This window comes from Gorilla gorilla, chromosome 10, assembly GCF_029281585.2.
Source record: "Gorilla gorilla gorilla isolate KB3781 chromosome 10, NHGRI_mGorGor1-v2.1_pri, whole genome shotgun sequence".
NCBI classification, from domain to species: Eukaryota; Metazoa; Chordata; class Mammalia; order Primates; family Hominidae; genus Gorilla; species Gorilla gorilla.
The window spans coordinates 129,655,889-129,677,920 of NC_073234.2; the positions used below are offsets into that span (position 1 = coordinate 129,655,889).

The window sequence follows — 22,032 nt, forward strand, 5'->3', positions numbered from 1 at the left end:
AGTTTCTTACCTCGGGACCTTTGTACATGCTGTTCTCCCATTCTTCCAACAAGTGGCTCCTGATTGAATAAATGAATGAAGGAGCCTGTCTGACTCCAAAAACAATCTGTGTTACTACCCACAAACACCACCATAGCTTTGCAGCAAAACAACCACTACATTTGTATTGGCAGTGAGCAGCAGCTAGGCAGTAGGGATGAGGGCTTGGGAGAGATTCAATAGACTCAGTTCCTTTTGTCACAGTGATTTCAGGATTTGTCCCATTTCAGTTGATTATAATACCACTATAGACTGCTGGAAAGGCCTGCTTACCATAGAGGCTCAAATATGTGCTGATATTTAATAAGTGTCTATACATGTATATCATGTACTGAACATTTCCCATTTGCCCCTGAAGAGCCTCTCTCCATCTCCTCCATCCTGCCATATGTCCCAGGGGCTGACTCTATGGACTGCATCAACATGCTCCCTAGCCCTCTGGCTTCCTGTTGAGTTCTTCCAGTGCGTGATACCAGCAGAAGTTCAGAGCACAGAAGGAAAATAAAATCAGGGTGTTAATTCTCCTAGCCTTGTAGCTTCCTCACTGCAGTGCTGCTATTGATTAGTGGGGTCTCTCCATCTGTAGTTGACAGGTGACACCTGGCAGATGTGTCCCTCTTCACATAGCCTGTCTTTCCAGGTCCTAGTTGACTACTTCAGAATCGCGGGTGGTAATGGCTCCCTACTTGTGCTGGGTTGTTCTTTTGTCAACTTGATTGTGCTAGGAACTACATTTCTCAGAATTCTATTCCCATATTGTTCCAGATTAGAACTTGGGTAAGATACAGGAGGTGAAAGTGAGGTGGCAGCCATTACCCTTTGAATGTCATTGTTGGTTAGAGGCTGAAGGAAACAGACACAGAGGTGCCCATGGGTTCCAATTTATACTCCCTCTTTTCTGTTCTGTGTCCAGCTCTCCTTCTCAAAGGATCTGCTGACCCAAAAACCACCTCAAGCCCACAGCCGAATGTTTTGCTGTAGACTCATAGAAATGGTAGCCATGAAGAACAGACAACCTTCCATAGACTTCTACAGTGATCTTCCTTTGCAGTTCCACTCTAGCAATGGGAATGACCTAGCTTAAGATTTCCCTGCTAGCTTCAACTCATTCACTCAGGACTAGTGAGTGACCCATCTCTGCTGTTTTAACTCTCCTTTCAGACCTTACTTTCCCCAGCAACTGCCACAATGGTGTAAGGTCTAACTGCTGTAATAAATTCCTTATTCTATAATACTCATAGTGGTTCTACTTTCCTGAGTGAATACAGACTGATATATCATCTATGATTATCTGTGTGAAAGTAAATACATAGGACACACACAGACACACACGCACAGGGGTATATATGACACTGACAATTGCTTGAATATAGTAGTCCCCCCTTATCCACAGGGCATATATTTCTGAGACCCCCATTGGATGCCTGAAACTGTGGATAGCAGCCAACCCTATATATAGATATATATTATGTTTTTTTCTTATACATAGCTACAATAAAGTTTAATGCATAAATGAGGCACAGTAAGACATTAACAACACTAGCTAGTAATAAAATAGAACAATTATAGCAATATGCCAGAGTCAACATTTTTGTGCTTCAGGGCCATTATAAAGTAAAATAAGGGTTACTTTTCAACACAAACCCTGCAATGCCATGATAGTGGCTCTCATAACCAAGATGGCTGCTAAGTGACTAACAGAGGGGTAGCAAACACAGAGTGGATATGCTAGACAAGAGGATGATTCACATCTAGGATGGAGCATGATGGTGTGAGATTTGATCATGCTACTCAGAATAGTGCTCAATTTAAAACATATGTATTATTTCTTGAATATTTCATTTAATATTTTCAGGTTGCTGTTGGCCATGGATAACTGAAACCAAGGAAAATAAAACTGCACATAAGGGGTCACTACCGTACCTATTGAAATGTTGTGACAGAAACTGCTATTTGCCTCTCACTATCCATTCTCTTCCTCTTCCTTAGTAAAGAAATCCCTCAAATTTTAGCTAAGAAAGTGGTCTTCTACCTAAAGACGTGTTTCCCAGCCTCCTTTGCAGTTGGTTGGGTCATGTGACTAAGTACAGGCCAATGAGACGTAAGAAGAGAGAACAAGCCTGAGTGCATGACACCACAGAGCCACCATTTCAGCCCAGGATGGCTTAGACATGGACTGATACAGGACAGAGAAACAAACTATCTTGTTTAAGTTACTATCAATTTGGGTCTTTGTATCAGCAGATGAAACTGTATGCTGATTAATTCAGATGTCAAACTAAGTCATGGGTGTTTTTGCTTGGAAATAGGAAGGAAAGTTCTCAAAGCATCTGTGTGTGGAGAGTGGTGAGGATAGTAAGTAGGAACATCAACTTCCATTTCTATTTCTTCCATCTTAAAATCCTTTGGCTCAGATTCTTCTCCCTTGTACACTGTAAAATGCAGTTATCTTCCTGCTGTCAGGGTTGTTCTTGGCAGAATAGTCATCAACATCATGCAGGGGCAGGTATTGTAGCCCCGTGATGGGCTGTATGGGTACCAGCAAGACACAACTTGAGCTCTGAAGTCAGACACCTTGTGTTCAAATCCTGGCTCAGTCACATACTAGCTTTTCAGAGAGATTGGTGGGATCTGTTTGATAGTAATTGAAACAATGGTTTGAGAGCCAGAGAAGAAAGTGCTTTCAAATTCTGAAAGCTAGCTAAGTGGCACAGGTCTGTCTCACGGGAGGAGATGATGGAGTGTGTGAAGAGTCCTTGGGATGGTGGTCAGAGCCATCAACACCTTCCTCACCATTCTATTTATTGACTTCCACTAGATTCAAGTGAGTAAGGAGGGATGAAATTACTCCAAGGCTTGAATCAGCTCTGAAGTCAAGTTCTGCCTTTTGTTAAAGTGGAATCCCTGCTCCCTGGATTGGCAATGATTCAAAGCAGATATGCCTGGGGAGTGGGGGAATGAAAAAGGGAGAGGTGGTCTCAGCTAGAGTTCTGGGGAGAGTAAACACAGGAGTTTCTGCCACATGAGAAAGAACTTTTAGTGAGTCATCATACATGTTTTGTTGCCAACATTACAGGGAAGGGTTAAATAAAAGAAGGCAGTTGAGTCAGGTCCATTGTGGAGCTCAGGGACCAGGGGAAGAATATTGATTTCCTCTGAGTCACTTTGGACTGACCTATTAATTCAGGCTCGCTGAGAAGGTGGAAAACATGCAAGTTGCACTTGGCTGCATTTTTAATGCTCCCTTACTGGGACAATCCAATGTCTTCCAAATGAATGCATGGGGGAGGGGTTCAGAGTAGAGGATATAAAGTGAGAAGTGGTCAGGGTACAGTGAGCTTCTGACAGATGCATCTGTGACATCACTCTGCCATCCCTGGTGACACTGTGGATGTTCACTAAGTGTTGATCAACTCTTAAACTGAATGCTGCTCAAAAGAAAGAAGTTAACACATCTTAGACACACTATAGCTCTGGGCTTCAGGCTCTATAACTCAACCTTGAATTTCTCAACTCTTACCCCCAAAGTGAATCTGCAGTCACCATCTTTTAATCTGGCCTGAAATAGTTTCGTTTGTTACCAAGTTTGTTAAAAGTCATGACTTAGAATTCCATTTCTATCACTTGCTAGCAGTGCATTTTTGAGCAAATTACTCAAACATTTCTACACTTTATTTTTTATGCCTAAGATGACGGTAATTGTAGCATCACCTTATGATTTTGTTTTTGTTTGTTTTTAAGATTAGACGATATTGCACATAAGTGCTTAGCATAAAGCCTGAATCACAGAAATGTTCAGTATATTTTAACAACTTTGTGATTGTGTTATATATATTTCTGCATTGTATAACGAGCAGATTTCAGAGAACTGAGTATAAAGGAGGGAGATAAAATGGAGCTATATTGGAGCAAGCTTTTTATATTTTACCAGAATTGAATTACTATTAATCTGAAGTAGATTAAACAAATTAAGATTATATTATAATCCCAAAACAATCACTAAGAAAATAATTTTAAAAATATAGTAAAAATAACAACAGAGGAATTAAAAGTTACACTTAAAATATTTATATAACACAAAAGAAGGTGGTAACAGAAGAACCAACTCATTCTTGTTGGCTTGTCCACACAGGTATCTTGTCAAACAGTGGACTGTTGTCCTTTAAATTATCCATGTGGCTGACAGATCACATGGCCCAACCAGCTGTACCATAATCAAATCAGCTGGTCCAATCAGCTATGGCTGAGGAATCACATGATCAAATCAGCTGGTCCATTAGAAAGACACCACATGGTTCCTTACCCACTTAGCCTAGATGTGGATGTGGATTCTTCCAGGAGCTATGAGTTCAGCATCTGAATACATTTGAAGAGGTGGACAGAACCAGCAAGGAATGTTTCCCCCACCCCAGACAAATGAAAAATGGAGCCATTACAAAGATCTTGCATCAATAAGGGATGATGACAGAGTGCTGGAGGTAGAGAAGGGGAACAGGAAATTGGGCTCTGTAAGGTTCAGTGAGAAAAAGAAAGCTATACCCCCATCTCATGTCAGGGCCCTTTGATTATTCCTATAATAAGATGGATCTATCAGGTGGAAGGGCTTCCAACCAGGAAGACTCACAGGGTCTGAGATCTAAGACTGCGATTATGATGTAACCTCTGGGTCCAACTTGGAATGGGTCTTGGAAAGTTGGCTGAATGAAATGTTGCATTATCATTGCCCACCTCTGCCTACTCTGGCCACAGGCAATAGCCTTGCCTGTAACTCCCATTATCTGAGCAACCACATTTTGTGCCATGGAATGCCAACCTCATGACCTCTGTTGATTAAACCTGGCAGAGGCCCATGCACATGTCTGAGAGTCTGTTATGTCCCAGGTGAGGTCACCCAAGTTTGTAGTCTGGGCCTTGGGGTAAGGCTTCTAAAACTTTCTTCTCACCTCTGCCTTAGAGATCTACTTCTCTTACTTCTCAACATTTGTCTGTGCCATTTCCTTTGCATAGAACACATTTCCTCCCCTTTATATGGGCGACCTCCCCACAACACATTGGGGTAGCAATGACTGTAGCACTGAAAAAACTGAGATCCGATCCCAGTCCAGCCTCTTACTCTGGGACTTGGGCAAATTATGTAACCTCACTGAGACTCAGTTTATTCATCCTTGATAGGTTATTTGGAGAATTATATTTTAAAAAATGTGTAGAATTTGGCATGCTGTGTGGAACAAAGAAAGAACTCAGTAAATTATAACTTTTGAGGACCATGATAACGATGAAGACAGACAAGATGATGATGATAGTGACATGCCATCTCTTACGGGAATCCTTCTCTGGTTTTGACAAAGATGTGTGCTCTACACTCTTCTGGTCCCCTGAACATCCCCCTATCACAACACCACACTGCATTGCCATTACTTACTGACTCATTTCTCTCCATTAATAGTAAATTCTTTGTAGTCAGCAACTGTGTCTTATTCACCATTACACAGCCTGGGTTTTGACATACACTGGGCATTAGATTATCTACCCAAAGACTTGGCCTCCTGAAGCTTTTCTTGTCTCTCCCATGGACTGTTAAGAAGATGAGCTATGGAATTAGTCAGACCTGTGTTTGCATCTAGGATATACCAGATATAGGCTAGGTGACCTGTGTCAAGCTACTTAACCTCTCTGAGTTTCATTCCTCCCACCTATAAAATGAAAGTTAAGAACAGTTTCTACCCTATGGGATTGTCGTGAACATTAAGTGACAGACTGAATGTGAAAAGGTTAGCCCATCCATTCATCAAATATTTATTGAGTACCAACTATGTGAAAGGAGATATTCTAGAAGCTGGGGGAACAACACAAGGAAAATTGCTGCCCTCATGGGGGAAGGCTGACCACAAAGAAAGAAAAATCCAAATGAATGCATAATAGATTAGAAGGAAAAAATATATGGTAAGAGGATAGAGTAGGGGGATGCTAATTTCATAGCACTCAATAAATGTTTATCATTCTCACTAATATTCTACCCTGACACACCCACCAGGGAAAACAGAGAGGCAACCAAACCTCGGAACCTGAGAGAGTTTAGATCTAGGGCTCCATCTCCAGCAGTTGGCTGAGGCTGGTTCTGGCTCCCATACCCATGGAGCTGACTCTGCTGCCAAAGTCTGCCTCCTCCTTACTGGGAAAGAGCAAAAGTCTACTTTTCATGACACCTGTAGTAATCCTTGGTGGAATGTATCTGAAAAGATGCAGGAGAAATTCTTAAAATATATTTCCCTCCGACCACAATATATTCCATATGCTTGGAAACTGTTGGGAGGGAGCCTGGTGTGTTGAGTTACCTCTGGTAAATGTTTCTCTCCCACACTGGGGAAATCCTTATCAGGGGGCTCTCTTACCTGACAGCTGGAAGGAATTTAGGAGAAAATGCAAAGTGCTATTGCGAAAGAGGAATCAAAACCGCAAGAGGACTTGAGAGCTTCTCTCACAGTGAAAGGGTTTAAGGTTTTGGGGGGCTGTTTAGCTTGAAGAATATTCAATTCCTGGGATGGGGTATTAAGAGACTCTCTCCCACAAGAAGTTGCTGTGCAAGCTTGGGAAGTCTACTGGCCCCCTCTGAGCCTCTGTTTCCCAATTTGTAAAATGATGGTCAGCTTTATGGTTAGAGTTCTATTAACTGCAGAGGATCTATTTACGAATGTATGGCTTTTTCTGTGGGTTCTTCCCATGGAGGGAAATACCCTCTAAGGAACTGGTGGGTACAGCACTGAGCAGAAATGAAAGGAAGTAGAAGCCAGTCTCCAATTGAGAAGGAAACTCTTTACATTTGTGACTTTCAACCTTAGCTGCACATTGGAAGCAGGGTTGAGGTCCCCTGTCCAGAGATGGTGATGCCTGGGCATGAGGAAGTTTAAAAAGCTCCCCAGGGGATTCTGATGCTTAAACAGAGGTGAGTTTCCAAGACCAGTCTCATGATCTTGCTAAATCTAATTATTTCCCCTTCCCTTGTGCTATGGAGCTAGCAATTAGATCTCCCTAAGAGGGGCAGGTATATGATGTGCTTTAAAACAGAGAGATCTAAATTCTAGTCCTAGCTCTGCCACTTAATTGCAGAGTAACACATGACAAATTAATGTTTCTGTGCATTAGTTTCTTTATCTGTGAAATGGGGATGAACATCATAGCACCCTCTTCATAGGGTCTGTGGTGATTCATTTAGACATGTATGTAAAGCCTCAGCACGTGTTTTGCACATGGTCAGCACACAGTGATGCTGACAATAACTAATGATGATCGACAATGACCCTCTTGGAAGTGAGCTCCAGGCGACTTAGAACAGTGACTTTCACACTTAAGCATGCATTGGAATCACCAGAAGGGCTCCTTAAAATACAGACAGATAGACCCCAGCCCAGAGCTCCTGACTCACGGGTTCTGGGGTAGAGACTGAGAATATGCATTTCTGGTAAGTTTCCACGGGACACCAATGCTGCTGGACCAGGAAACCACACTTTAAGAACCACTGTCTTAAAAGGAAAATAACAACGTATCCTTCACACGGTGGAGTTTATCTCCCTCTTCATTAGGTTTCTATCTCTTTGAGCTTCTAAGGACATGAAAGCATGTAAGTTAGGAACCTGCATAATAGAAACTGAATTTTATGACTTGGCAAAGCCTTAGAGATCCATTCTTCTCTTTTCTGTTGCACTTGGAAAAATTAAAGCTCAGAGAGGGGAAGGCATTTGCTCAAGGTCTCACAGCAAGTTAGTAGCAAATCTAGCACAAGAACCGGTTCTGGTCTCCACCTGTTATGGAGTCTGTTGAGAGAGAGAAAGAGGCTTTGAGCCCTCCAGGGTTGGTTCATCATGGGCTGTGATCACAGGAGCTGGAGTCTCAGCTCCATAGTCAGCCACTGCCAAACCTGATCCTAGGGAACCCAGTCACCTGAAGAGGTGACCTGTGGCCACTTATTAAATGACACACCTTTTAAATGGCACATCCTACTGCAAACCTTGTGGCTGAAAATTGAAACAGTGAGACTGGCCAAGAGGAAAAGTAGTGATAGCAGCCAGCATGGTACAAATGTGGGGACCCTGCACCCTCATACACTGCTGGAGGGAATGTCAATTGCTAGAACTTTCCTGGGGGCAACATGTATTTCTAAGAGGCATCACCCTTTCTGCCTCAGGCTCTAATGTGGCTTGGTATGGCACAGTTAATGATCTTGTCTTTATTTAAAATTTCGATACTTTATTTGTTATGGATGTTTATATGAGTTTTGATTTTTTAAAAATAGCTCATTAAAATATTAGTCATCTTGATTATTGACATTTTTGGTACCCCTGCAAATTTTGTGCCCTGGGCAAGTGCCTTCCTCCCTGCACCCTCATCCTAACCCTGTGAAACATAACCTTGGGTCTCTCACATCATGGAACATTTCAGGGGACTGTGCTTATACAGAGCACACGTTTTGAAATCTGTATTATCATTGCCTGTGCTTAAAATAAGCAAAATGCCATGAGTTTGGTTTTGTTTTTCAAGTATCAGGAAGGAAAGAAGAGAGGAAATGAATAAACTTCTTTTTAATTTGGAGTTTTTAAGAAATATTTGTGACTATATAACATTTCAAATGGAGTCCTAAGAATATATTAGATTAAAATATATCTATTAAGATATATTAAAATATATTAAAATACATCTATTAAGATATAGATATCAGATACTTCTCAGTTATCTGATGCCGACACAATGCTGTGTGAGCAAGAACCACAAAGCCTTAGTGGCCTATGGAATGCCCAATGCTCATGTGTCTGGGGTGAGCAGCCTGGTGACTGTTAATCTTGGCTGGGATTGATCACATGACTGAGGGTGGCTGGCTGTTGGCTGGGCAATTGGGAGGACTCAGTTCTGCTCCACCTGTCTCTCACCCTCCAGCAGGCTAGCCTGGGCATGTCCTCACAGTGATGGCAGAAGGGGAGAGAGAGGGAAAGAAAGAGAGGAAACACACAAGGCCTTTTGATGTCGAGGCTCAGTACTGACATGCTGTCACTGCAGGCTGAAGCAGATCATGCGGCCAGCCCAGCTTCAGGGCTGAGGAAATAGACTCTGCCTTGTTGGTGAGGGCATCTTCAAAGTCACTTGGCAAAGGGAACAAAAACCGGCGAGCATGAAGAGGGGAAGCTGTTAATGTGCGTTATCACAGATAACAAGGTGGTTTTCACATAGATTGTGCCACAAAAATCCCAAAGTAGCTGTCCAAGAATTAACTATTAGTTATTAACTATTAATATTATTAACTAATAATTAACTAATATAATTAACTGATAATATAATAGATGACTTTTAATACCACTCACCTCATCAAGGATATGTAAGGGTCAGAAAAGAAGAACTAAGGAGAATATATTTATTTTTAGAGATTTATCCTAGAAGTTTAACCTCCCCTAAGGAGCAGGGTGGAGATAATATTTTTTACTCCAGGACAAGAAAAGGGAACTTTAAGAAAACTACCTGGAGAATTTCATATAAGACCCCACAGTATGGGATAAACTGTGAACTTGTATCTGGCTCCCATATGAGAAATAGGAGACAAAAAAATAGATGGGTTATCTCAGCTGAAACAGAAGTGGTTGCCTTAGGAAAGATCTTCACCTGCAGACTTCACTGGAGCCAAGGATTCTGAGTGTATCCTGTGAACCCACTGTGGACTATGTGTGAGAGAGAGCTGTTGGCTGGTGTGGGTCAACAGGGACACATGGAAGGGTGCACAGGTCCCAGAAGAGAGCAGCCAAAGTATTGCATAATTCCTGGAGGCTCCTGTAGTCAACAGGGACACATGGAAGGGTGCACAGGTCCCAGAAGAGAGCAGCCAAAGTATTGCATAATTCCTGGAGGCTCCTGAAGGCTTAAGCAATGAGCTAAGGTGGTGCTCTCTGAGCAGAAGTCAAAAGAGAGGCAAGTGAGGGGTCCCCAGTGATGGGACAACTCCAAGGAACTTACATAAGTGCCCATGAGAGGACAAGTCAGTGCAGAGAGCTTAGAACCACCTTAAGACAGTACCAGTCAAGCAAGAACTTCCATACTCCTTTCCTTTCTCCTGCCTGCCTGGCCCCCACCTGCTCAAACCCAGAAGCCAAAGTTAGCTAGTTAGGGCCAAAACGTGGAGAAACAAGAGAGAGGCCAGTTGGCAGGTCCTACCTGGGAGAGAAAAAAAAAAGATTATTAATTTTAAAGCCAGTTTGAAAGAGGAGAATAATAGACATTGAAAACTCCAACATATACGATAGTGGGAAGAGGATGAGAGCTAAAAAATTACATACTGGGTACGATGTTCACTATTGAAGTGATGGGTATGCTAAAAGCTTAGACTTCACTGCTATGCAATATATCCATGGAAGAAAATTGCACTTGTATCTCTTAAATCTAAATAAAAATTTTAAAAAGTCCAGTTTGAAGTTTGAAAATTAGATGGGACTGTGCCTCCTAAATTCTGTAATGAGATGGTGTCTGGTGACTTAAAGTGACCAGAGGATCTTTTATTATTAAGGAAGAGGTAGGAAGAGCATCAAACTGCATGGATTTTCACCTAGGGACGGTGGGAGAACTCCTCCCCAACCCACCCCCACACACATACACACTCTGAGTACATTCTACAGACTAATGGGAAACAAAAATACAATTGTTTTATGACCACCCCTTCATCCATGCCTTGTATGATATCCCAATTACACTCAAAGTGAAGAAAACTTTTTACCACTTCCTCGCTACATATATGGCAGTGAAGAAGCTGAGACTTCTGTGATCTTGCTTCTTCGCATCGTTGGTTCTGAAACATTCCCTGAATAACACTTTCTGCTCCCTCCAGTGACTTCAGAAAGAACCTAGTGTGAGGAGGAGATGGGATGAAAAGGAGATAAAAGAAGACATCATTCAAAGATGCATACAGGGAAGATCAACCCTTCTGGGTCTCAGGGTGGTTCATGGATAATCCAATCAAGGAGAGGCAAATAGTTAAAGGGCGGTGGGGGGGGGGGGGGGGAATGCACAAGCTTTATAGCCCAAGGTTTGTTTTCCCATATGTATGGGAAATGATAATATCTTCCTAATAGAATATCTTCTTAATATAGTAGTTAGAATTAAAGAGGGATGTGTATATTAAGCTTCTGTGCATAGTAGGTGCTTAATTAATATTTCTTTTTACACACTCTGATTTCAGTCCTAAATATCTTGAGGCCAGAGTCTGAGCATGGGGGAGTCAGATCTTTTAAGATTCATGTGGGGGTAAAGAATTGCTCTTTCCCAAGCAAGAATGCCAATTCATGTGTCTTTTTCTCCCATTTACAGTGATTCCCTCAGCTTTTAAAATAATAGAAGAAACACATGGAGCTTATACGGAGTTCATACTTCGTCTTAGGAAAAAAAAATCTACAGCTTTTGTTTTACAATGTCTTATTATTTCATTAGCATTTGCAACTGAAATAGGAATAAATCAAAATTCACGAAGATGTTTGATCCCCACTTCTTGGATGTTAAACAGAGAATGACCTGGGCTGTGAAATCTACAGCTGTGCACACAGTTTTCTACAATGCATGTACTTAAGTGCCATACAGTTCTTAAAGGATAATTAATCATTGCTACCCATCATCAACCCTACAGAAAGCAACTAGTTTTTTGCATGTGCCGTGTTCTCTCCCACCATTGGAACCTCATGTAGGCTATTCACTGTGCCTAAGGCACCTGTCCATCCCAAACTCCATTGTCATCCTCTCAACTTTCAAGTAATTCAGCTCAATTGTCACCACTTCTCAGAAGTTTCCCAGGACCCCTCATATTAGGTTAAAACCATTATATGCTCCTAACACCCAGGACATCCTCCAAAACACTTTGTATCTATGACATCATTAAATTGTTCATTCTGTGCTCACTTCTAATCTCCATAACAACAGGAACGCTGTTTGTGCATTTATGCATCCCAGCATGTGACAAAGTGTTTGTCACACATTGTTGCTTAAGTTGCATATATTTCCAGTCCCACCTGTATGAACTTACTCTAGGAAAAATTAAACCCCAAGGGAAGAGCCTTGGTGGCTCCAAGCCTCTAAGAAAAAGTTTCTAAAAATGAGCAGAGGGGGAATATATTTTTTACAAAGAATGTTTTGACGGGTACCTCTTAAGTTTGCATTTTCCAAAATGTTCCTTGTTCCCTTGCCTGAATAAACTTTCACTGATTCCCTGATTCCCATTCTAATACCCAAACCAGGCAAAGATCATAATTCACAGGAGTAATATTTGCAGATTAAAATAAAAACAGCCACATTCTGCAAGTAACATTGACGTCTGGCAAAATGTCTCCGCCAGAAAAATATGTGAATGTCGGATGCTTTGCAGGACACGGCCAAATTCCTTTTATTCTCCCAGAAATATAGCAGGGTAGTGCACATTCTGATTTGGATGTACTCCCACTTTCTGGAGTAGGGGAAAATACAATAAAAACCTGGACAATGATCTCATGGAATCCTCAATTTGTCAAGATGCATCTCTTCTAAGTGGCTTTTTTTCAAAGCTTGAGATGCTTCCAAAATATTTATAAAAAGAAGCAGGGCTCTTAACAGTTAGGAGACAATCACAGACCTCCAAGAAAAAGAAGAAAGCACAGTTGCTTTGCAACCTCCAACAAAGAAGGAATGAGGGAGGGCAAGCAGGTATGAGCCATGAGGGAAAATTGGGAAGCTCAGCACACTTATGCTTGGCACATCACACTTTTCTTTTGGAATCACATTCTACGGGAGTGAACATTTGCTTTCGAACCTTATTAACCTAGCTTGTAATTAAGTCTGAAGTGTGAGCATTGGCAGAAGATATTTGACATTTAGGCAGCGCATAAACCATTTTCTTGTCTAACTCTTTTTCTTTTTTTCTTCGTTATTACATATGTTAAAGACAATACATTTTTCTCCATGAAGAAGAAAATTTTAAAATATTATCTATTATCTTATGACCCCAAAATAACTTCTAACATTTTAAGAGATGTCTTCTCTCTGGCTTCTGAATGTGTGTCTACACACACACACACACACACACACACACACACACATACTATTTTTTACAAAAACTAGATATTGCTGCATGTACTGTTTTACCAACTGCTTTGTTTTATTCTTTAAAAACACACACACACACACACACACACACAATCAATAGACAGGCCTATGTTCTGAATCTGCCTTTTATGCCCTGTGTGAATTTGAAGGCATCACTTAAATAATCTGAGTTTCAATTTTCTCATCTGTAAATTAAAGCTCACGGTAGTACCTGCCTCATAAGGTTATTTGAGGACAAACATCATACCAGGCAAATGCTTAGCAAATAGTGAGCCCTGTGTGTGTGTACATGTGTGCTCCCATATAATTAAGTAGTCTTCTTCCACATCATTAAAAAATTCAACATAAAATTCCATTGTATAGACAGTTGAATTAACCATCTTCTTTGTCAGGCATAGGTTCATTTAAAACATGTTCAGCCGGGCGCGGTGGTTCACGCCTGTAATCCCAAGACTTTGGGAGGCTGAGGCAGGCAGATCACAAGGTCAATAGATCGAGACCATCCTGGCTAACATGGTGAAACCCCATCTCTACTAAAAATACAAAAAATTAGCCAGGTGCGGTGGCGGGCGCCTGTAGTCCCAGCTACTTGGGAGGCTGAGGCAGGAGAATGGTGTGAACCTGGGAGGCGGAGCTTGCAGTGAGCTGAGATCACTCCACTGCACTTCAGCGGGGGCGAGAGTGCGAGACTCCATCTCAAAAAAAAAAAAAATTCCAAAGTTTGTTGACATATTCATCCTCATTTTATTCTTATATTTCTATGGAGTTGGTATTAGTCATGTGGATAAGAATAGCTAATATTCTACTCTAAGGATCGTCAAATGCTTTCTATAAAGGACCAGGTGGTAGATATTTTTGGCTTTTTGGGCCAGAGTGGCTCTGTCCCAACTATTCAACTCTGCCAAGGTCATGTGAAGTCAGCCATAGACAATACATAAACAAATGTGTATGGCTGTGTTCCAGTAAGGGTTTATTTACAAAAACAGGTGGCAGGCACATTTGGCCGAAGAGCAATTAAGTTTGCTCATCTTTGTGTACTGAATGTCAGCCAATGTTCTAAAGGAGTCACCTGGTGTATTAATCCATTTTGTGTTGCTATAAAGGAATACCTGAGACTAGGTAATTTACAAAGAAAAGAAGTTTGCTTGGCTCACAGTTCTGCAGACTGTATAGGAAGCATCTGCTTCTGGTGGGGGCCTCGGGGGGATTCCAATCATGGCAGAAGGCAAAGTAGGAGCCAGCATGGTGACAGATGGAGCAACAGGAGCTGGGGAGGGGCCCCAGACTCTTTTTAACAATCAGATCCCAAACACCTTCCACTGGGCCCACCTCCAACACTGGAGGTTACATGTCAACATGAGATTTGGAGGGGACACACAACCAAACCATATCACTTGGGTAAACTTATTTATTCTCACAGCAACCCTAGAGCGGTAGTAGGTGTGAGTATTCCTCCCATTTTACAGGTAGAAATGAGAAGTAAAATGCCACCTGTTTTCCAGAACGGCAAAGCAAATAAACAGTTGGGTTAGAGCTCACACTCGAGCTCCCAGCTCCCAACTCCTGCCTTTTCCTTTTTTACTCCACTCCCTGCCTCTCAAACCCTTTCTCCAAATGAAATCCCAGCATTGATTGTTCAGCAGCCTCAAACAACCTGCTCACATTCTTGGTTTATGAGGACAGCAGCCACAACAGGCAAACCCTTTGACACCCCCTTTCCGGGGTGATTTTGCACATGGTTTAGCAGTGTCTCTGGGAAGGGTGGCTGGGGCCATCGCAAGCCCTGTTTCTACATTTTCAGTCTCATCATTATCCATTCCAGCAATACATTCCAAGTATGATCCTGCCCCAGACTCAACTATGTTAACATTTTTTTGCTTTTCTATGAAGCTCCGGTCTTAGAGATCAAAGTTAGAGGCACAGTCTCTGGGGATCCAGCAGAGAACTTCCAGAAAGAGTCATTCGCTTCTAGTAGGAACATGCAATGACCCCAACTCACACATGTGCCTTTTTGCTCTGACAGCCACTGAGCACTGCTCTGCAGCGGAGCAGGAGAAAGCCCCCATGCCTTTTTAATTTATTGCCTAAAGAGGCAGGGTTAGAATGTTGCAGAGGATTTCTTGCGTGTAGCTGATCTGAGATTTTCAAAGTTCTAAGAAGGGGTCAAGCGGCAGCTACAGGACATTTTCCAAAATGCAACAACCTATGTGTTTCTGTCCTGGAAGCAAAAGAGGCACTATCAGATGGCTGCTTCTCTCTCATCAGTTTGTCTAACTGATGACTGGAAGAGACTCCAAAGTGTAGATGTCACAATTAAATGCTGTCCAAATAAGGAAACTAGTCAGGGAACAATAGGTCTAACTCTTAGTCTTATAACTACTCAATTCGCTGGCCTTTTAAAAGTCAGGCATAAATCTTTGGGCTAAGCATCTATGCAGGATTTTCACATTTTTTACTCTCTTAGGTTTATATATTGGTGAACGTCTTTAATTTTGTTATGTGTTACTACCAGAATACCTATAAGAATGTTAACAGTCTGAACCAAATGATATTCTCAAACTCATGTAATGTTTTGCAAAAAAAAAGCAAAGATGCAAAGAATGTTTTGTGGTCAAATGAGTTGGAGAAATTCTGCATCGTCTAGCCTTTATCCTTCCTGGAAACTCACAAACCATATTAGCATATTAAAGGCTCTGAGGAGTCCTGCAGAAAAAGATCCTGTTACCCTTTGTTTAGCCCAGCATTTTCCATGGAATATGCACATGGCAAATATCAGCATCCCACAAAACCAGTTCAGCAAAATTCACTTTAGGAAATCTCATTGTAGAGTAATGTTCTCTTTGATTTGTAAAAAGAATCAGCCATCAGCAAGTCTATCATCAGAATGGACTTGCTCATCTCAAAGGTGGAGAGAAATTCTCTCACTGGTCCAGTTTCCATCGTTGGTTGGCACTATCCATTCCTGGGGGCTCACATTTGTGGGAAGCCTGGCGAGAACTTGGAGGCCCATCATAGTCAAGGAATGGAACAAGACCAACTGAGTCAGACGAGAAGAGAGTTTCTTCAGTTTCAGTTTGAGCCAAAACCTGATTTATCTGGGATCATGTTTGGGTCATTTTTTCCCTGCAATCTCAAGTATCTAGAACCAAGCCAAAAACATAGAATTTGGTCAGTTAGTCACACTGATAAGCATGTTGCAATCTCTTCCCAGAATCTAGAGGAAGAGAAAACTCAAAGACCTTTTCTTGCATTGTTTACTGTTGAATTCTGGTGCCTGTCACAAAAGATACAATGGACAAATACTTATTGAAGGAAAAGATGTTCTCCCAGTGTCAGTGTACCTGTCTTGGCAGAAGGGACTTTGTAATGCAGAGAAGACAGACGTCAAACATTAAGAAAAGGCACTGAAATTCAATACACTACAGTCTGGGGCCAGTCAACATTGGGATAAGTTGTTCACCACCAGCCACTGGGGACCCCAAAAGATAGAATTCAGGATAAGAACTGGTATTTGCAATGAGGCATCAAGAAAAGTGCAACTGTTTACAAAGGCAGGAAATATGCAACACAGTTTAGAAAGTTTGCCTTTAAAAAGTTTGTCATCTAAGCAAATAATGACTTTCTCAGAATTTCCAGCTGTGAGGGAGATGAAGTTGCATTGGCTGAACACTTTGTATGCATCAGACAAGTTGCCTCTAGCACACATCATATCATTCAAAACTCTCAGCGAGACTCTGATAAGGAATTGTTTTGCCAGAGGTACAGTTAAGGAGCTGACACTCAGGGAAATTCACCTGCCCAAGCCACTCCCCTGGGAAAGCACAGAGCCAGAGTTGAAGTTTTCGTCTGTCTGACTCCTGTTAAAGCAAATTAAATATGGCCTGAGAAGGACTCCATACTTCTATATTTGGGTCCTTGTGGACAACCTAACTTAATATGTAGACAAGACTGAAAACCTAACTTAGGAGTATGCACCTGTAACAACAGCTGAGTCTTGGCCAATCCCAGCAGCCGTACGTCAACCAGTCATACACTGCTGTGTTCAAACTGTGTTCAAATAAAGCAAATGCTGCGCTATAACCAATCCAGTTGTTTCTGTACTTCACTTCTGATTTCTCTACATCACTTCCCTTTTTTTGTCTATAAATCTTATTCCAATATGTGGCTGTGCTGGAGTCTCTCTGAATCTGCTGTGATTGTAAGAGCTACCCGATTCACTAATAGTTCATTGTTCAATTAAACTCCTTTAAATTAAATTCAGCTGAAATTTTTATTTTAGCACTCCAAACTTGACTTTTTATTACCCTATGTTGCCGTTGGCCTAAAAATTTCAAATTATTAAAAGACATCTTGATGACAAGGAAACGCTTACAGAGTATTAGTTATCTATTGCTTCACAACAAATAATCCCACAATCTAAAACACAAGCATCTATTATGTCACAGTTTCTGTGGGTCAGGAATTTGAGCACAGTTTGGTTCTGGCTCAGGCTCCAGGGCTGTGGTCTTCTCAAGGCTCAGAAAGAGGAGGATCTACTCCCAAGGTCACTTATGTGGCTGTTGGTGGGTGTCAGTCCTCTCTGGCAGTTAGCTAGAGACATCACTTTTTTGCTATATGGGCCTTATCATTGGGCAGCCCAATGACATGGCAGCTGGCTTCCCCCAGGGTAAACAAGGAAGAGTGCAGGAGGAAGAACATACAAGACAGAAACCAGCATTTGTGTAATCTAATCTCAAATGTGACATAGTATCATGTCTGCCATATTGTATTCACTAGAAAAGGTCACTAAATCTGACCCATACTCAAAGTCAAGAAGACCAGGAAGTGGGAATTATTGGGAGGTCATCTTAAAGACTGGCTATCACATAAAGGAAACTAATTTGAAGCGAAAATCAGTGCAAAAGATTAGGATTAGAAATAAACTGAATATCCAATCATATGAAATGGAAGTTTATCCATAGGCTAAGTCTGCAGCCATTGAAGCCATGTCTTCTAACATTTTTGAGTGATCAGGAGAAGGGCTCAGCATAAACTAAAAAAGAAAACTCTTGGAGGTGGAGATATGAGGGGAGAAGGGAGAATCCAGAAGAGAAAACATGAAAATAGTTATTAATGGCAATTTGTATTTTCTTTGTAATTTTCTTGATGTTTCCAAATTATTACAATGATGATGCAGTACTTGATTAACAAAAAATCTCTAATTAATTTTTTAAACAACTAAGGTGAAAAAGCCTGATCTTTCTTGAGTTCCACATAGAATGAAATACAGAGATAAATAGTAACTTAAAATTAATTTGAATGCAATTCTTCCACCAATGCTAGCTGAAGAAGCACATTTTTTCCATGGGAGGAAGAGACACAGGATGAAGTCTTCTAGCCAATGGATGAACTTGAACTGTTTTTACATTTCCTATGATTGGATATTTAGTTTATTTCTAATCCTATCTACAGGATAAATACAGAGGTACAATTAATAGCCTCTGCTCTATGGTGGCTCACACTAAGGGAGGAGACCACCCCTCATATTGTCTTATGCCCAATTTCTGCCTCCAAAGAAAGAAGGAGTGAAAACTAAAGGCAGAAATGAAATCCACAGGCAGACAGCCCGGCGCCACACTCTGGGCCTGGTTAAAGATCGACCCCTGACCTAACCGGTTATGTTATCTATAGATTCCAGACATTGTATGGAAAAGCATTGTGAAAATCCCTGTCCTGTTCTGTTCCAGTCTGATTACCAGTGCATGCAGCCCCCAGTCATGTACCCCCTGCTTGCTCAATCGATCATGACCCTCTCACGTGGACCCCCTTAGAGTTGTAAGCCCTTAAAAGGGACAGGAATCGCCCACTCAGGGAGCTCGATTGTTGGAGATGTGAGTCTTGCCGAAGCTACTGGCCGAATAAAGCCCCTCCTTCTTTAACTCGGTGTCTGGGGGTTTTGTCTGCGGCTTGTCCTGCTACAACACCTGTAATCTCAACACTTTGGGAGGCCAAGGCAGGAGCATCACTTGAACCCAGGAGTTTGAAACCAGCCTGGGCGACATACAGAGGCCCTGTCTCTACAAAAAAATTTAAAATTAGCCAGGTATGGTCCTATATCCCTGTAGTTCTAGCTACTCAAGAGGCTGAAGGAGGAGGATTATTTGAGCCAGAGAGGTTGAGGCTGCAGTGAGCTATGATTTTGACATTGCACTCCAGCCTGGGTGACAGAGTGAGACCCTGTCTTTAAAAAAAAAAAAAGAAAAGGAAAAGAAAAAGTCTCCACTCTAGGACCAACAAATTGTATCTGCTCTCCCCTCTGAGTACCAAACACCCTAGTCCCTCTGAGTGTTAAACTCCAGCACGATTCTAAGGTCTTGCATTCACAAAGCTCCTCTGTTCTCCATCTACATCTGTCCCACGCATGCTCTCTGATGAGCTAGCAAGATGGGTGATATGGACAGAAAGGTGTATCTTTCCTTGCACAGAGAAGAGTATCATTAAGTCTGAGATCCCATGATTTCCATCATCTAGCAATTAAAGGCATTTTAATCGCTCCTTTCATATGTTACTATACACCTCCAGGAGGCCATAAAAACTGATCGTCTTAAAATGGACAGTGAGTGTGAGCAACAGTGGCTGATATCATGATAGCACCTTCAGAAGGGCTTCTGAAGCAATGACCTCGAATTGAGATCTCTTTCTGGAGACATCTTTGGAGGGAGTCAACTAGTAATTAATCAGTAATGACTAAAGTGCCTACTATGTGCCTATCACTAAGGGGAGTTTTGAGAGAAAGGTAAGCAGTGGCAAATGTGTCCCAACCCACAAGGAGCTCACACTTGGCCAGAGGACATGAGTTGGCTGGATGTTAACAAGACAGGCAGAGGACATGAGTAGGCTGGATGTTAACAAGAGGAACAGGCAGACAGGCAGACACTTGCAACAAGCATACATCATTCATTTAGAATGCGAGAAGCTGGGTGCAGTGGCTCTTGCCTGTAACCCCAGCACTTTGGAAGGCTGAGGCAGGTGGATCACTTGAGCTCAAGAGTTCAAGACCAGCCTGGCCAACATGGCAAAACCCCATCTCTACAAAATATGCAAAAATTAGCTGGGCATGGTGGTGCATGTCTGTGGTTCCAGCTACTTGAGAGGCTGAGGTGGGAGGATCACTTGAGCCCGGGGAGGTGAAGGCTGCAGTGAGCCAAGATTGCACCACTGCACTCCAGCCTGGACAACAGAGAGAGATCCTGTCTCAAAATAAATAAATAAATAAATAAAATAAAATAAAATAGAATCCCCAAATTAAAACAACAATAAAATTTGCAATAATTCGTTTTAAAGACAGTATCAAAGAAATTGCAACATTGTGGAGATTATGTCACAATTTGTTCTCTGTTAGTGTGTAAAATGATAAAACCTTTCTGGAAAGTGACTTGGCGATGAGCTTCAATAGTTTTACAACTATTCATTTTAGACTTCCATAGGAAAAAATAGCAGCAGCAAGCACTGCCAAGTGTTCACAGTGACTGTTTACTGGTAGGAGAATTACAAATGGAATTTTGGTTTCAACTTTTTTGTATTTACCAAATTTAATCCACAGAAAATGATTTTCTTTTACAATCTGGGGAAAAAAACTATAAATGTTTGGTTAGACAGAGAAATAGCTATGCTTATAGCCATTCACTTCTGGACCCATTCTAAGGAAATTATCTAGAGTATAAAGACAAACTTATGCACAAAAGTGTTAATCACTGGGCCATTTATATTATCAGAAAATGTATACCTGGTATGTATCATTGCAATGGAGTATTATGCATTCATTCAAAAAGACAATGTCAGGAACTTTTTAATGACATAGAAACATCTAGGTATAATGCTAAGTCAAAAAATCAAGGTACAGAATTACACAGAATTAAGTGAAAAAAAAATGTGTCCGCGTAGAAAAAAAAAAAAGGCAATACTGAAGAGTATTCATTGAAGTTATCTCCAGATAGTCCCTTTATATTTTGTTTTGTTTTGTTTTTCTTTGTGTTTTTAGATTTTCTACAGTGAGTATAAGTTTGGGGAGAAAATCTTTAATTTTGCAATTTATAAGTTACAGTTTTATCTAACAGACAGGAGACAATCTATTTGTGTACCAGATTAAATTAATTATGCTATGGCATTATCGTGCCACCGAGCATCAAATTGTGATTAGCACAAGAACGAGAGGCAGGCCAGGGATCCTTTGAAGGTTGGCTCATAGTCTTTCTGGATTAACAGAGGGTAGCGCTGACATACTTAGCAAATAAAAATATAGAACCTTTGGCCGGGCATGGTGGCTCATGCCTGTGATTCCAGCACTTTGAGAGGCCAAGGTGGGCAGATCGCTTGAGTCCTGGAGTTTGAGACCAGCCTGGGCAACATGGTGAAACTCCTTCTCTATAAAAAATAGAAGAATTAGCCAGGCATGGTGGTGTGGGCCTGTAGTCCTAGCTACTCAGGAAGCTTAAGAGGGAGGATCACCTAATATATGTAATATATTATATATTATATATATTTATATATAATATATAATATATAAATTTTATATATTATATATTTTATATAATATATATTATATGTTATATATAATATATAAATTTTATATATTATATATTATATATTATATATAAATTTTATATATTATGTATTTTATATAATATATATTATATATTTTATATAATATATATTATATATTATATAATATATATTATATATTTTATATAATATATAATATATATTATATTTTATATAATATATATTAGATATTATATTTTATATAATATATATTAGATATTATATTTTATATAATATATTATATATTATATATAAACACACACACACACACAAATATATCCTCCAGTTCAATTGGAATTTGAATTTCAGAGAAACATT

The 22,032-nt window shown here is 40.8% G+C and overlaps 1 protein-coding gene across 1 annotated transcript in view; it reads left to right on the top strand.

Moving 5' to 3' along the window:
* LOC134756527 (uncharacterized) overlaps positions 1 to 11,033 on the top strand; it is a 194,756-nt gene extending 183,723 nt beyond the window's left edge. Inside the window, exon 5 of the transcript XR_010129266.1 lies at positions 10,898 to 11,033. The gene's annotated coding sequence lies outside the window, so the exon portion shown is untranslated. The remainder of the gene's footprint in view (positions 1 to 10,897) is intronic.
* Positions 11,034 to 22,032: the final 10,999 nt, after the last annotated feature.